Raw genomic sequence first — 17,132 nt, forward strand, 5'->3', positions numbered from 1 at the left:
TGTCTGGTTTTGGTATCAGAGTGATGGTGGCCTCGTAGAATGAGATTGGGAGTGTTCCTCCCCCTGCAATTTTTTGGAAGAGTTTGAGAAGGATAGGTGTTAGCTCTTCTCTAAATGTTTGCTAGAATTCACCTGTGAAGCCATCTCGTCCTGGGCTTTTGTTTGTTGTAAGATTTTTAATCACAATTTCAATCTCATTACTTGTGATTGGTCTGTTCATATTTTCTATTTCATCCTGCTTCAGTCTCAGAAGGTTATACCTTTCTAAGAATTTGTCCATTGCTTCCAGGTTGTCCATTTTATTGGCATAGAGTTGCTTGTAGTAGTTTCCTATGATGCTTTGTATTTCTGTGGTGTCTTTTGTAACTTATCCTCTTTCATTTCTAATTTTATTGATTTGAGTCCTCTTCTTCATTATGAGTCTGGCTAATAGTTTATCAATTTATTTTATCTTCTCAAAGAATCAGATTTTAGTTTTATTGATTTTTGCTATTGTTTTCTTTGTTTCTATTTCATTGATTTCTGCTCTGATCTTTATGATTTCTTTCCTTTTGCTAACTTTGTGGCTTTTTTGTTCTTCTTTCTCTAGTGCCTTTAGGTATAAGGTTAGATTGTTTATTTGAGATTTTTCTTGTTTCTTGAGTTAGGATTTTATTGCTATAAACTTCCCCCTTAGAACTGCTTTTGCTGCATCCCATAGATTTTGGATAGTTGTGTTTTCATTGTCATTTGTCTCTAGGTATTTTTTGATTTCCTCTTTGATTTCTTCAGTGATGTCTTGGTTATTTAGCAACGTATTGTTTAGCCTCCATGTGTTTGTGTTTTTTACATTTTTTTCCCCTGTAATTTATTTCTAAGCCCATAGCATTGTGGTCAGAAAAGATGCTTGATATGATTTCAATTTTCTTGAATTTACTGAGGCTTGATTTGTGACCCAAGATATGATCTATCCTGGTGAATGTTCCATGTGCACTTGAGAAGAAAATGTAGTCTGCTGTTTTCAGATGGAATGTCCTGTAAATATCAATTAAATCTATCTGGTCTAGTGTGTCATTTAAAGTTTGTGTATCCTTATTAAATTTCTGTCTGGATGATCTGTCCATTGGTGTAAGTGAGGTGTTAAAGTCCCCCACTATTATGTTACTGTTGATTTCATCTTTTATAGCTGTTAGCAATTGCCTTATATATTGAGGTGCTCTTATGTTGGGGGCATATAAGTTTATAATTGTTATATCTTCTTCTTGGATTGATCACTTGATCATTATGTATTGTCCTTCCTTGTGTCTTATAACATTTTTAATTTTAAAGTCTATTTTATCTGATATGAGTATTGTTACTCCAGCTTTCTTTTGATTTCCTTTTGCATGAAATATCTTTTTCTATCCCTTCACTTTCAGTTTGTATGTGGCCCTAGGTCTGAAGTGGGTCTTTTGTAGATAGCATATATACGGTCTTGTTTTTTTTTTTTTAAATTTAAAAATTTTTTTGGCTACATTGTGTCCTTGTTGCTGCACACGGGCTTCCTCTAGTTGTGGTGATCAGGGGGTTGCTCTTCATTGCGTTGTGGGGGCTTCTCATTTGTGGTGGCTTCTTTTCTTGCAGAGCATGGGCTCTAGGCATGCAGGCTTCAGTAGTTGCAGCACATAGGCTCAATAATTGTGTCTCGTGGGCTCTAGAGCACAGGCTCAATAGTTTTGGTGCTCGGGTTTAGTTGCTCTGTGGCATGTGGGATCTTCCTGGACCAGTGATGGAACCCATGTCCCCAGCATTGGCAGGCAGATTCTTAACCACTGCACCACCAGGAAAGAACCTGGGTCTTTTTTTTTGTATCCATTCAGCGAGCCTATGTCTTTTGGTTGAATCATTTAATCCATTCACATTTAAGGTAATTATCAATTTGTATGTTCTTATGACCATTTTCTTAATTGTTTTGGGTTTGTTTTTTAGGTCCTTTTCTTTTCTTGTGTTTCCCACTTAGAGAAATTCCTTTAACATTTGTTTTAGAGCTGGTTTGGTGGTGCTGAATTCTCTTAGCTTTTGTTTGTCTGTAAAGCTTTTGATTTCTCTGTGGAATCTGAATGAGATCCTTGCCGGGTAGAGTAATCTTGGTTGTAGGTTCTTCCCTTTTGTCACTTTAAATATATCGTGCCACTCCCTTCTGGCTTGTAGAGTTTCTGCTGAGAAATTACCTGTTAACTTTATGGGAGTTCCCTTGTATGTTATTTGTCATTTTTTGCTTGTTGGTTTTAATTTTTCTTTGTCTTTAACTTTTATTCAATTTGATTACTATGTGTCTTGGTGTGTTTTTCCTTGGGTTTATCCTGCCTGGGACTCCGTGCTTCCTGGACTTGGGTGGCTCTTTCCTTTCCTATGTTAGGGAAGTTTTTGACTATAATCTCTTCAAATATTTTCTCGGATACTTTCTCTTTCTCTTCTCCTTCTGGGACCCCTGTGATGTGAATGTTGTTGTGTTTAATGTTGTTCCAGAGGTCTCTTAGGTTGTCTTAATTTCCTTTCATTCTTTTCTCTTTTTTCTGTTCTGCGGCAGTGAATTCTACCATTCTGTCTTCCAGATCACTTATCTGTTCTTCTGCTTCAGTTATTCTGCTATTGTTTCCTTCTAGTATCTTTTTCATTTCAATTATTGTATTGTTCATCTCTGTTTGTTCTTTAATTCTTCTAGGTGTTTGTTCTTTAATTCTTCTAGGTGTTTGTTCTTTAATTCTTCTAGATCTTTGTTAAACTTTTCTTGCATCTTCTTGATCTTTGCCTCCATTGTTTTTCCAAGGTCCTGGATCATCTTCACTATGATTATTTTGAACTCTTTTTCTGCAAGATGGCCTATCTCCACTTCATTTAGTTGTTTTTCTAGGGTTTTATCTTATTCCTTCATCTGATACGTAGCCCTCTGCCTTTTCATCTTGTCTCTCCTTCTGTGAATGTGGTTTTTGTTCCACAGGTTGCAGGATTGTAGTTCTTCTTGCTTCTGCTGTCTGCCTTCTGGTTGATTAGGCTATGTAAGAGGCTTGTGCATGCTTCCTGATGGAGGGACTGGTGGAGGGTAGAGCTGGGTGTTGTGCTGGTGGGCAGAGCTCAGTAAAACTTTAATCAGCTTGTCTACTGATGGATGGGGCTGAGTTTTCTCCTTGTTGGTTATTTGGCCTGAGGTGCCTCAGCAGTGGATGCTATGGGCTCTGTAGTGGAGCTAATGGCAAACTCTGGGAGGGCTCATGCCAAGGGGTGCTTCCCAGTACTTCTGCTGCCAGTGTCCTTGTCCTCACGGTGAGCCACAGCCACCCCCCGCTTCTGCAGGATACCCTCCAACACTAGCAGGTAGGTCTGGTTCAGTCTCCTATGGGGTCACTGCTCCTTCCCCCTGGGTCCTGATATGCACACTACTTTGTGTGTGCCCTCCAAGAATGGAGTCTCTGTTTCTCCAGTCCTGTCAAAGTCCTACAGTCAAATTCCCCTAGGCTTCAGAGTCTGATTCTCTGGGAATTGCTCCTCCCACTGCTGGACCCCCAGGTTGGGAAGTCTGACATGGGGCTCAGAACCTTCACTCCAGGGGGTAGACTTCTGTGGTATAAGTGTTTGTGAGTCACCCACCCAGCAGTTATGGGATTTGATTTTACTGTGATTGCGCCCTTCCTACTGCCTCATTGTGGATTCTCCTTTGTCTTTGGATGTGGGGTATCTTTTTTGGTGAGTTCCAGTGTCTTCCTGTCAGTGATTGTTCAGTTGTTAGTTGTGATTACGGTGCTCTTACAAGAGGGAGTGAGCACATGTCCTTCTACTCTGCCATCTTGAACCAATCCTCCCCTATTAATCTTTTTTATGTAACTTGCCTTTTTCTGTCTTCCTGTACCCATTTGGAAGTGGATTTATTTTATGTCTTAATATCGTTGTCCCATTTTTAACCTGTGCGTGGCAACTCTTGGAAGCACACTCTACTAATCTCTCTCTCTCCTCTCCTGGATCGGGAGTGGCTTGCCTTAAGATTGCATCTTTTTTATTATATAGCTGTGTAAGAATTTAGATTAGTTCTCTCAAGCAGTCATCCTCCTCCACCTTACTTCTCTTGGGTTGCCAAAGGAGAAATCCCTGGCTTATTCATCAAAGAGAGCCCTTTTATTGATGTCATTGTAAATTCCTGCTCACATCAGATGTAGAGGTGATTATGGGAAGGAACAGTGAAGCCACTGAAAGGTATTAGAGGGGAAATTGAGGGTGGGTACCATTGTTCACTGTACCCTACTTCCATGGGAGTCCCACCTGGTTGCAGATGACCAAGCAGGATAGAAGTCTAGCATGTAAGGCTGAGTGGCCTTTACCATCTTTCTGGCTAAGGACTCTCTGTTCCAGCATAAAGTTTGCATTCGCATGGCACAATTAGACTACTTTCTGAGTTCCTTGTAAATGTGTGACATTTTGTGAGTTACTGAGTAGTCGTGGTGACAGTGGTTGGGAAGATAACTGAGACATGGATCATGTGCTCAGGGAGCTCTTCATTAATAAATATGGGAATAATCAACATAAAGGGCATAATATGATTTAGGCCAGAGGAAAGAAAGGAGCAAAATGTGGTGGGTGTTTGAAAGGGGGGAGATTACATGTAGGTTGGGATGTAGGTTACATGTAGGTTACATGGGGGAGAATGAAGAAGGAAGGCTGCAGTGAAGAGGGGCCATTTGAGGAGCTCATGTGGTATGGGGGTGGGGCAGCCAGGGAAAATGTGCCTCAAATGACTGAAATGTTAAGGAAGGGTAATCCTCAGGCATCCTTCACTTCTGTCATTGTCAATGACCTTGGACAACCTTGTTAAAGAAAGGATTGCCCAGGAAGCCTGCTAGACCTTTTGAAAAAGTAAAATCTGTTGAGCCCAATAAAGTATTGATCTGCAAACCTCCTATCTAGCTTCAGATGGAGATCTGACCCTACACCTTGTCAATATTGTATCTGTCAGCAGGGAAACTGGGGGAAGCGTCAGCCATGTACTCTGAGGTCCACTTTTTTTCAGTAGATAATCTTATTTACATTAATACAGAATCAGTTTACATTCTTGGATCTGACACTAGTAGATGCTTTATTTTAGTAAATTATGAAGGAAAACAAAAAGGAAATTAATCAGAAGTGTTCTCCATGAACCTGTCTTACCACAGCAGGGGGATCTGGAAACACAACGGAACTGGCACATCCTTCAAGCCATGGCTGGGGAAACAGTGTTTTGCTTTGGCTGGATGATGGAGAACTTTCTACTGCTGTGACTGTGCTTTCCTTTTCTGAACAAACATTAATGCAGAAAAACATGATTATTAACATTAAATAATTTAAACACACTTCTGAAAACAGAGGTCAGCAGTGTGAGTGGTTTCCCTAAGTCAGATTTTCATGTACCACCTTCTACTGACATGCCACTGATGGGTACCCCCTGTACCCCTACTTACGTCATATTTTCCTTTAAATCAGTCCTCTGTTTTACTTAAGTAAATCGAATCTCATCCTAAATAGTATCTGGAAATCATGAGTCTGATGTACCACGTGTTTACGCAAATTATAAACCACCTACATAGCCTATCTCATGTGTTTTATATAAGTGATGCTGAGATGCCAAATTTGTTTGTACGGAACTTAATGTCTTCTGCCTTTAAAATCATTTCAGCTTTGGGGGGAAAATAAAATTACTTCTTCACCATCTTTGTAGCAGTCCTATTAAGCCCTTCCCTTCATCTCTACCCATCCCCCTGCCGTCATCCTCGCCCCGCGCTTCCAGATTCTGTAACATTCTAAGCCTGCAGGGATCAAGGAGGACATAATAAAAGAGATCTTGGGTATTTTAGGATTTGAAGTTCAATGAAAGGAAGTTACCGACACACTGAGTCGCCATTTAATGGGAGATGGTGATATAAATCTGGTAATGTTTCCTACGGTCCTAGTTGTAATAACTGTATAATATCATACACTTTATCAAAATAATTTAAAAGCTGGCAAATGAAGTTGTTATGGAGCCTCTGTGTAAAATGAAGCGAAAGTCAGAGGGTCTAGAAGTTGATGAAGGAGGAAGAACAGACTATATTCAGTCCTACAGGACCAAATTAGAGGAGAACTATAAAGCTCTGTAGCCAGAATAGATTTCTCAAAATCAAGTTCATGGGGCTCTGAGTCTCTGGGCTCTGTTTTTCTACAGAGAGTAAAAAATGATGCTCTCATCCCCTCATTTGTTTTAACCATTATTATTCTTCTGAGCTGATGTAAGTTAGCATGCAAAGTTGCTTGATTTGTAGACTGTGATTAAGTTTACTAGAACATTTCTGGTATAATAAACTGACTTTATGAGGGGCCTGCTATCAGCAGGTTGCACGTTTAGTGCATAGCTCAACACATTGATTTTTATAGCCCATAATGAAATGTCTGCTGTTATCAAAAATTTAATGAAAATTATGATGGTATATCTCAGTGTCCTTATTAAAATATCAGGTCTTGGGCTTCCCTGGTGGCACAGTGGTTGAGAGTCCGCCTGCCGATGCAGGGGACACGGGTTCGTGCCCCGGTCCGGGAGGACCCCACATGCTGCGGAGCGGCTGGGCCCGTGAGCCATGGCCGCTGAGCCTGCACGTCCGGAGCCTGTGCTCTGCAACGGAAGAGACCACAACAGTGAGAGGCCCGCGTACCGAAAAAAAAAAAAAAAAATCAGGTCTTGATATTTCTAAAACTTTCATTATTACTTTAATCAGTTTGTACTCTCATTGTCTTTCTTGGGCACTAAAATTCTTGAAGTTTCACATTTTTGCCGGTATTGTTTTGTCACTGTTTTCTTCACATGCATAATCTAGAACATGATTATAGAGGAATGATGGAGCATAATAAAGGGAGATTTCTCTTTCTTTTTTTTTGGAAAATAAGCATAAGTTGGAAAATCACGCTCCTGTGTTTTCCTTTACTCTCGTATTACTACCACACTTTACTTCCTGTCTGACACTGGATATGTGGGTTTTCCACACAGCAGGCATTTCTGCAACACCAGCTGGGTGTCCTGTAGTTCAACTCAGTTCTGACATTATCTACCTGGAGGTAGCATCACATCCCTCAAGTTGAGGATTCAGTTTCACAAGACTGCCTTCACTTAGGCACCAGTGGCACGTCTCACGTTGTCACCTGTACTTCTTACGGACTAGGCTATAAATCAGGGTTCCCATGACCCCCTGCTAGTGTTCCATAATTTGCTAGAACAGCTCACATAAGTCAGGGGGACACTACGTTTACCAGTTTATTATATAATAAAGTATACCGATGAACAGTCAGATGGAATAGGTACACACGTCAAAGCATGTGGGAAGGGGTGCGGGGCTTCCATCCCCTCTCCGGGCCCACTACTCTCCCAGCACCTCCACGTGTTCCAGCCTGGAAGCTGCCTGAAACCTGTACTTTGGGGATTTGTATGGAGGCTTCATCACATGGGCATGCTCAATCATTAACTCAGTCTCCTGTACATCTCCTCTTCCCAAAGGATGAGGATGGGGTGGAAAGGTCCAAGCTTCTAACCATGGCTTAGTCTTGAGAGTTTCAAGCTTCTAATCATGGCTTGGTCTTTCTGGTGACCAACCCCCCATCCTGAAGCTATACAGGAGCTTACCAAGAGTCACCTCGTTGAACAAAAGACACCTCCATTGTTCAGGAAATTCCAAGGGATTTAGGAGCTCTTTGTCAGGAACCAAACACCAAATATTAGAACAAAATGATGCTCCTTGTGCTGTTATCATTTAGGAAATTAGAAGCATGTTAGGAACTCTGTGCCAACTACTGGGAGCAGAGACCAGTACATAGATAGGTATTTTTTTCTATTATTTCACAAAGTAGGTATTTTTACTGTAATAATACTGCAAGTTTTCTTGATATGGTCTTCAATTAAAAATTTCTGATTACTTGGAGGGTCACTAATGTTTGATTTAGAATTATTGAAAAAAAGAAGGTTTTCTAAAAAATTAAATAGTATTGCAATTAATTGCAATTAAATAGCTTGTAAATGTTAGGTTTAAATTTAGAGTCCGAGAATCTGAGCACTTTAGATGCATTAATTTGTTTGACCACTTCTGGTTTATTTTCAAATCTCATCTTCTGTGAATGTGATGTCAGTTATAAGGCATTTTTAAATAATTAAACTCTATAGGACTTCTTCTAGAAGATTTTTTGGCCAAGGGTATACATGCACTTTTAAATCTTTAAAAGTATTTTACACTCAGTGAAAAGCTTTATGTTATTTCATTATATTTCTCTGCTTTCTTTATCAGCTTAGGGTCAGAAGTATAGTATATTGACCTTTCTGTCATCTTAATAGTCTCATTTTACCTATTATTTTAAACTCAGAGGAAAATAAAGCACTGAGTTCTTGACCTTTCCTATGACTCTGTGGGCGCCCACATTTGTCTAGCCTTTACCTGTATGTTTATTTTGCTGTGCTGTTTGCTTTTACGAATGTTAATATAAAGAGCTTCTCATAGTTGTGAAAGAAAGAACGAGGACTTTTAACTGAGGATTACTAGGAAACATTTTTCATATAAGGACCCATTTGCGCACATACACGTTGGTCACTTCCACATTTTAATTGTGTATGTCAGATATTTAATGCAATATGAATCAACATAGCAACAATAACAGGGGACTTCTGCAGCAAGATGAACCACGAATTCTAAGCCCTTGATTCTTCGGTCTTCCCAGGCACCACACTAAAAGCAGGAGCCTTCTCCATCTCTCCATCTCTCCCTGAAGGGTGCTATAATCCTGGGCCAGACCCTTATTTCCTTATCTCATGCTGAATTAGGGCCATAGACATCTGCAAGACTTCTCTGCCTTTTTACTTTCTCCCTAGCTGTCCATCCATGTTGCCAGAGTGACTTCCCACTTTCAGACATTTTCAGCATTAACTCCCTCACCATATTAAATCCAAACGCCTGTGTCTGGGTTTCAAAAGCTGCCATAATTGGTCTCAGTCTCTGTATTCTACCTTGTTTTTCTCTAAATGCCGAGAGACCCCTCCGTTCATCTTTGGTTCCATTGATTGGCAAACATACCACGCTTCTTATTTCCAAGACATCAGTTATGACTCCCTTCCCCCAGGTTCTCTGGACTGTATTTCCTAAGTCTCCTTCATTTTGTCAGTACTTATCTATCCTGTAAAGTTCATCTTGATTCTTACCTTCATCATGTACACAAATCACTGTTCTTCCTCATTTGAAGACAGCGCTTGTTTCTGCCACTAATTTAACACAACTACCAATTGAATGGTTACTTTTCAGGAGCACATGCACTGTGGAAAATAAGGGACACCTTTTAAATGTTCATTTGATGATAATAATTCCCAAATTGGAGACTTGTGTACATTTATGCTTATTAATCACAACCTTTTATTTTCAATAATTCCAGTTTTCCAGCAACTTTCCTAACCTATAAAATGAAGGAGTTAAGTGTCTCATTTTTAGAATATTTTCACCATTAAAATTTCAGTCAAATTTAAGAGTACATAGTTTATCATATGCTTATGATGTCATATGTATGTGATACATATAGAGTAAGAATAGTTTTTAAAAGAAACTGATAACTCACTACATCAAGTTTTGAATGTGAAAAGGAGGCTGCTTTGCTGTCATATAATGGAACATTTTTTCTGCTAAATTGCAGTTCTCTGTGCTTGAATCTGCATGGGTAACTAGGCCTGAATAAAACTGTTTTTTTTAGCTCAAACTATTTAACAAAACAATGCCTAAAACACTAAATCTTTTTATTTCTATTAACATTAGCAATCAGTCCAGCAATACATTTTTATCAAAGTAGTCACAAAATTGTAACATCATAAAATGATAGAGCTAAAAGTGACTTTGACCATCAATTTTAACCAGAATTTTGACCTATACAAGACCACAAGGAAGCCTTTTACTTTGGTCTGTATGGTAGATTAGATTATTGTTGAAAATGTTCACTACCTTCCCTGTCCCCATGGGAGAAATATATTTTCTCACTGTGGGATCTTGCACTTGGCCATATGGCTTGATTTGCCCTCAAGGTTGGTGGAGTCTGCTACCTGTCCTTTGATGACTGGTGTGGCCAGGTGGCTCCCTTTGACCAGTGGAATATTAGCATTCATGACACAAAAAGAGGTTTGAAAGGTGTCGTGTGCTTTGCCATTGCTGTGAGAAGAACTTCCCCCAGGTAGCCTGGGTACCTGAATGCATGTGTGTCGAGCAGACCCCGCCTCCTCCACAGTGAGGAATCAAGCTCAGCTGACCCAAAACTTGAAGCAGAGATGCTGACCAGCCTAGATCCCAGCTGACTTGGGGACCCATAAGCACGAGAATAAAATGCTTATGATTGATTTTATGCCATTGAATTTGGGGTAGTTTGTTATGTAACATTATTGTGGCAACCGCTAATTGATGTACTAGCATAGGACAGCCATATTTGCTTTTAAATCATTTCCATTTCTGGTAGAAACTTTCCTAACTAACTGGTTTACTGAGTTCCTTTCTGGGTTCACAGACACTCCCTTCCCACTCCGATAAAACAGTCTGACTGATGCCCGTGACTCACTGATCACTGGCAGCTGGTAGCTTATTCGTTAAAGTGCCCATATGCTTCTGCCCCCAACAGTTGTTAGGTGCTTACAAGAATAAATTTTAGTTGTGCTCAAACTTGCTGATACCAGTTGTACTTATATGTTTCAATTAAATATTAGTGAAACGCATCTGTTTAAAGATAGTTGCTTCTGGGAAACCACATTAAATGCTGGGAAAAAGCTAGTTTCCAAAAAATTTCTGTCAAATAAGGGAAGTGAGGTAATTGTATAAGAATGGAAAAATTGTAAGCTCTAGAAGGTTGCTACGGAAGTATCCCTAAGTTATTACTTTACTTTAAAGAATGCCTAACTGGAAATCATAGGCAAACCTGTGTGTGCCGTTCACATAGGATAGAGCTGAGAGAGGACTTGGCCATCTCAAATGATGGGTGAATGAACTCATACCTATGTATTTTATGTTAAAATTACATGTTTAAGGCATGATTTCCTACTTTAATCACCTGTTTTGATTAACTGACCAACTATTGGGTTGGAAAGCAGCTTTGTTAGGGATATTTCATTGGGGTTTGCTCCCTTGTAGTAAATTGTTGGGACATTTATGAAGTTTGGACTGTTGGAGTAAACATTCCTTCATGTTTTTTCTTTATTATAATATTTCTTCCTATAGGTAGGCATATATTTGGATGTTCTACACATCTAGAATTTGCTGGGCCTCTTTGGATTTTCCACGTACAATTTTAAGGGTCACAATTTTCAGGGTTATTAAATCTAGAAATAATTTTAGATAATATATACTAATGGAAACTGGAAGCTGAGGTGGGTGAACAATTATACATAAATATTTTATGTATGTATTCTTTATGAAGTACATACATATACACACATACTTCATATACTTCATAAAATTTTATGTATATATACTACTCCTACATAAACAAATTATAAGCAACTGTCAAAATAAATGGATGAACAAAAGCAAGTTGTGATTCAGCTCTTTAGTCTTGAATCCTATTTGCACAAAGTTAATCTGCAACGTGCAATGATTCGTGTTAGTTCCCCTTGCGATGAGTGCCAAGTAGAAAAGATATGGTGATAGAATAAGGGACGTTTTTCTGGAGACCAGCCCATCCCAGGAGACAGTCTATCTCGAGGATGATAAACACAGTGTTTGCTGACTGTGTGCCCTGTTTACTCTTGCCTGTTTACGTCGTGGGTGGCTTCCTGTCCTCTGTGATGGGCACTACTGGATTTTGAGGACCACAGGAATATCAAGAGAAGAGGGAAGGGAAACAATAGCTCTGAATTAGGAAGTGCCCCTCCCAAGGGGCACTTTGTAAAGTGTTGTAATGTGTTTGGAAAGGTGGTTTGTAGTGAGGAAAACCTGGAGTCAGGGGGAGGTACAGAAGGAAGGTAGATCAGTTGGGAGTCTACTGAAATCCACCAATATGAGTTGATAAGAGGCTGGATTTGGGTGGCAGGAGGTATTCTATCCATGGAGCTTGAGAGTTTACAGTGTAAAGTGAAATTTGGAAGATGGAAACAGTAGAACTCAACTTCTTACTCTGTTGCCTCATTTATAGAACAAGAATAAGTGATTCGCTTTGGCCTCCTATAAAGAGGCTGTTTAGGAAATATAAATTAATTTTCATTGAACATTAACTTTGCTGTGAACAAAGGTAATTTCAGCACTGGATGGAACTTGACTAATCATCAGTCTATCTTTTATCCATTACTTTTACCTGAAATTTACAATCTGATTTAACTTTTATAAAACAAGCCTCTGAACTAAGCATGCTCATCCTTGTTTTATAGACGAGAAAACTAGGGTATAGAGTTTGAATGATTTCTCCATAGTTACAATTAAGTTATGGGGCTGGTACTGGAACATAATCTTCAGAATTCTGCTCCTGTGCAAATTCTAGTTCAGTGCTCTGTCTAAAGCCCAGACCAATTCTCTGGAAAATCTTCCTCTCTCATCTTGGTGTTATCTCCTCAGAAAAGATCGTACCACTAACCATTTATTCCCATTAAAGCAGAATCAAATCTGAGACTTATCTGTGACAAGCTTTGCTCCTGAGTTGAGAGGCATTAGGATTTTTTACTTGGTGTGTAGGTTGGAGTATTATAATGTTTATCAGACAAAATTTTTGACACCAAACGGCCACATCAAGAATTAAACCTTAGATCATTTTCTGAAGCATCTTAGATACTGTGACAGTCAGATAAGCCTGGTTCTATCAAGATACTGGCTCCGTAACACCTCCTAGATTCTCTACTCATTAGTTTTCCTCATTTGGGTTCCGGAGACTTTTTAGCTAGCAGTTCAGTGAATGCCCTAAAGAGTTGAATCCAGTTTCTTTTGCAACGTTTACAGTCACTGATGACCTGTTCACTTGAATAAGCTTCTGGTCTCACCTTCAATTCAGGAAGAGCTAGTGATGTACTTCTCAGTGCAATTGGAATCCTGGTGCTTTCTGGAAGGCTTCGTTAAAGTGGCCTTGCACAAAGTGAGAGCCACCGGGTGCATTGGCTATGTCATTCATTCATCCATGCATTTACTCCTTTATTTCACAGACTGTTTATTGAGCTAGTGCACTTTGAGAGAACGAACCAGGTGCTGACCTTGCCCTAAGGTAACTTAACGTCTAGAAAGGGTGATAAGACCTCTCCCTTCAAGCCTTTGCTGACCCACTGAAGCAGATGATGTTCTTCCTTTTGTGTCTTGGGACACAAAAGTTTTCTTGGGACTTTATTAAGTCTTGTGTCCTATTGTATTGCATTTCTGTATGTCCAGGTCTCTGTGAGTTTTGTGAGGGCTTGCAGAAATTCTGTCCATTCACTTCTACCGCTCTAGTACCAGGCATAGCACAGGATAGGTTTTTAATAAATGTGTGGTGAGTATATAAGCACGTAAGAAAGTTAGGTGCAGAATGAAGTACAATTCCATTGGGAAGATGGTAGAGGCGTTGGCATCTGAGCTAGCTTTGAAGGATGGACATGAAGGAAAAGGAGAGAAGGCATTACAGCAGTGGAAGCAATGTATTAAAGATATGGAAATGGGAAAGAATTAAAGCTTCTGTGATTCCAGGAGTGATTCCTTTTGGATGGAGTGTGGGGTTCACCAAGGTAAGAAAATGGAAATCATGTTGGAAAAGGAGCTTTTGTCCTTTTGGGTCTGATATGGGGTTTTGCAGAGGAGGCAACAAATAGCCAATAATGTTGCAGCTCACTGGCCTTTGCACCAGTTCTAAAGACTCCACCTCTTAGGTTTTAAGGTAAAGAAAGGTGAGGCATCAGAATGGGAATATCATGTTATGAGAATCAAAGCCTGGGCAGTCCTTCAAGGAGCTCAGGACTGAGTAGGACTAAGATGGGAAAGAAGCCAGGGCCCTTGGAATGGGCCCATCCCACCCTAGGGTACTTGAGTGTTGTTTTCATTTGTCAGTCTTGAGCCACACTGTTTCAAAACACGTGTGCTGGATTTTTTTAGATGAACTTTGCAGAGGCTGAGTGCTCAGAGGACTTTGTTGCTCTGCCCCTTAGCTCTTTGCACGTGCTGCCAACATAGTACCTCAAATACGGTAAGTCCCCTACATACGAACCTTCAAGTTGTGAACTTTCAAAGATACGAACATGTGTTCGCATGTCCAATCACGTAAGTTAGTTCACGTGTCTGGCGTACATTGTCACATGCGTGCATCCTCTACAGGTGGTTGTGCTTTTGTGTACTTTACAGTACTGTATAGAGTACAGTCGTACAATATCTTTATTTCAAGGCCAGGATGTCCGGAAGCAAGCGTAAAAGCAACAGTGATGTAGCTGGTACTGCTAAGAAGCGTCAAGCGATAACGATGGAAACAAAAATGAAAATAGTTCAGAGTGGAGCGAGGAGAAAAGATGGTAGACGTTGCTCATTCATATAACATGAATCATTCAACTATCAGCACGATTCTAAAGAAAAGAACAAGATCATGGAACGTGAAGTCTGCTGTGCCATGATGTCGACAATAATATTGAAGAAGTGTGGAAAAGTGATGGAGGAGATGGAGAAACTTCTCAGTGTGTGGATGCAAGACCAGCATCAGGGTTGAGTCCCACTCAGCTGAATGCTGATTCAAGAGAAAGCTAAAAGCCTTTATGAAGATTTGAAGAAGAACACTGCAAGGAATCAGGGTGCGTCTTGTAATGCCAGCCATGGCTGCTTTCGTCAGTTCAAGGCTAGAGCCAACGTTAACATCGTAAAAGTAAGTGGCGAGGCAGACAGTGCAGATATGGTAGCTGCCCAGGAATTTCCTGAAACGCTTCAAGAAATTATTGATGAAGGTGCGTATTTACCTGAGCAGGTTTTTAATGTGGATGAGACAGGACTGTACTGGAAGAGGATGCCAGACTGAAGTTGCATCTGTAAGGAGGAAACGTTGAGGCCAGAATATAAAGCAGAAAAGGATAGGCTAACTCTGTTGTTTGGTGGCAATGCTTCCAGCGATATGAAGCTGAAACCTCTCTTAGTTTGTCGCTCAGAGAACCCAAGAGCCCTTGAAAACATAACCAAGTGCTCTCTTCCTGTTGTGTGGAAGAGTAATGCCAAAGCCTGGGTTACACAGGCCATTTTCTAGGACTAGTTTTTCCACCACTTTATCCCAGAAGTAGAGAAATATTGCTGGGAGAAGGACATCCCATTCAACATTTTTTGCTGCTTGACAATGCTCCGGACCACCCCCCATTCGTGGATGACTTTCATCATAACATCAAAGTAGTGCATCTGCCACCAAATACTACATCGCCCGTCCAACCTATGAACCAGGGAGTTATAGCAACTTTAAAGAAATATTATTTATGTCACACTTTTTGTCAGGCAGTAAAGGTGAGTGATGAATCAGGAACAACCTTGTGACGATTTTGGAAGGACTATAACATCTACAAGGCCATAAAAAACATTGACTTTGCTTGGAGTGAGGTTACGTCCGACACCATGAAAAGGGTTTGGAAGAATCTGCCCGCAGTTTGTTCACGATTTTCGTGGATTTGAGAAGGTGGATGAGGAGTCCAAAGAGGTCTCCAGAAACGTAGTGACCCTCAGCGAGAAGCTGGAGCTAGATCTGCAAGAGGACGACTTCACTGAACTCCTTGCTGTGCAACACGAGGAACTTAATGATGAAGACCTGACAGAACTGGAGGCCCAGGCAAAAGACGAAGAGAGACAAGAGGAAGCAGAAGTAACTGAAGAACCGAAGAGATTCACGACGCAGGAAATGGCAAGGGGATTTTCTTTATTTGAGGAGGCACTGTTTGTTTTTGAGGCACAGGGCCCGAATGTAGAATGGTACACGAAGGTTGCAGCAGCTGCTCAGAATGCAATCCAGTGCTACTGTGTCACCTATGAGGAGAAAAAAAGAGCTACTACCCAGACATCACTGGATCGTTTTTTCAAGAGGGGAGATAGAGTTGAATCCAGCAAGGAACCAGAACCTGTACCATCAATGTCAGGCGTGAGTGAAATTGCAGCCTGGCCTCCGTCTCCTGTTGCTGACGATCCTTCAGCTCCACCATCTCCCACCTCCTCTCCCTCCTCCAGTCAGTAACTCTTCTTGCCTGTTCACTCAATGCCAGCCCCTGTATGCCAGCTGTTGTACTGTACTAATGTACTTTTCAAGGTACTGTACTGTAAGATTAAAAATGTTTTCTTTATTTTTTGTGCGTGTTTGTTTTTTATGTATTTGTGTGAAAAGTATTATAAACTTATGCCGATTGTGTTAGTTGGGCACCTAGGGTAACTTTGTTGGGTTTACAAACAAAATGCACTCTCGGAACAGAACTCGTTCATATGTAGCGGACTTACTGTATTGTCCTAGGGATGCTTGCAGGTCAGTCGTCTCCACAGGTGGCTGCAACTGGCTGAGGCTCCTTTGTTTCCCCAGCCTGAGTGCAGTGCTGGCACATGGAAGATCCTCTGTAAATATCATCTGAGTGGAATCGAATTGCTGAAGTATAGCCAACGATAATATTATTCACCTCGGGGACATCAGAAGCAGAAGTTTCCATCTAGGTCAGAGTTAGGTGCTCTTAGCTTATTGGTGATAGAATTTACCCCTAGGAAAATGACACTACAGGTATTATCTTCCTGGTTTCCTTATGCCGTGGGGATTGGGAGGGAGCAAAAAGAGGAAGGCAGCGAACTGTCATCAAATCAGTGGTTCTCCCTAGGACACGAGTGAGGAGGTGATTCAGGAAAGTTGAGGCTGCATGGTGACGTCAGAGACTGACGTCTCCCCTTTTCATAGGGGAGGAGTGAGAGAGAGCAGGGTATTTAACATAGCTCTGCAGGCTCTGCTTATGAGTCACATGTGCGCAGCTACACGTGCAACTGGGTTTTCTGAAAACCTACCCAGTCTGTTTGTTTTTCCAATTAGATACACACTGGTATGCACATCCAGTTTTTACTAGGAACAAGCTGTTATCTATTAACATGGTATTTTTATTATTACCATTGTTTTGCCAAATGGTTAGGCTTTCTAGAATGGGAGTAAGTTGACTATGTGCAGGAATGGGAAAGAGTTAGGATACTGGG

This window comes from Orcinus orca, chromosome 8 (genome assembly GCF_937001465.1).
Source record: "Orcinus orca chromosome 8, mOrcOrc1.1, whole genome shotgun sequence".
NCBI lineage: Eukaryota > Metazoa > Chordata > Mammalia > Artiodactyla > Delphinidae > Orcinus > Orcinus orca.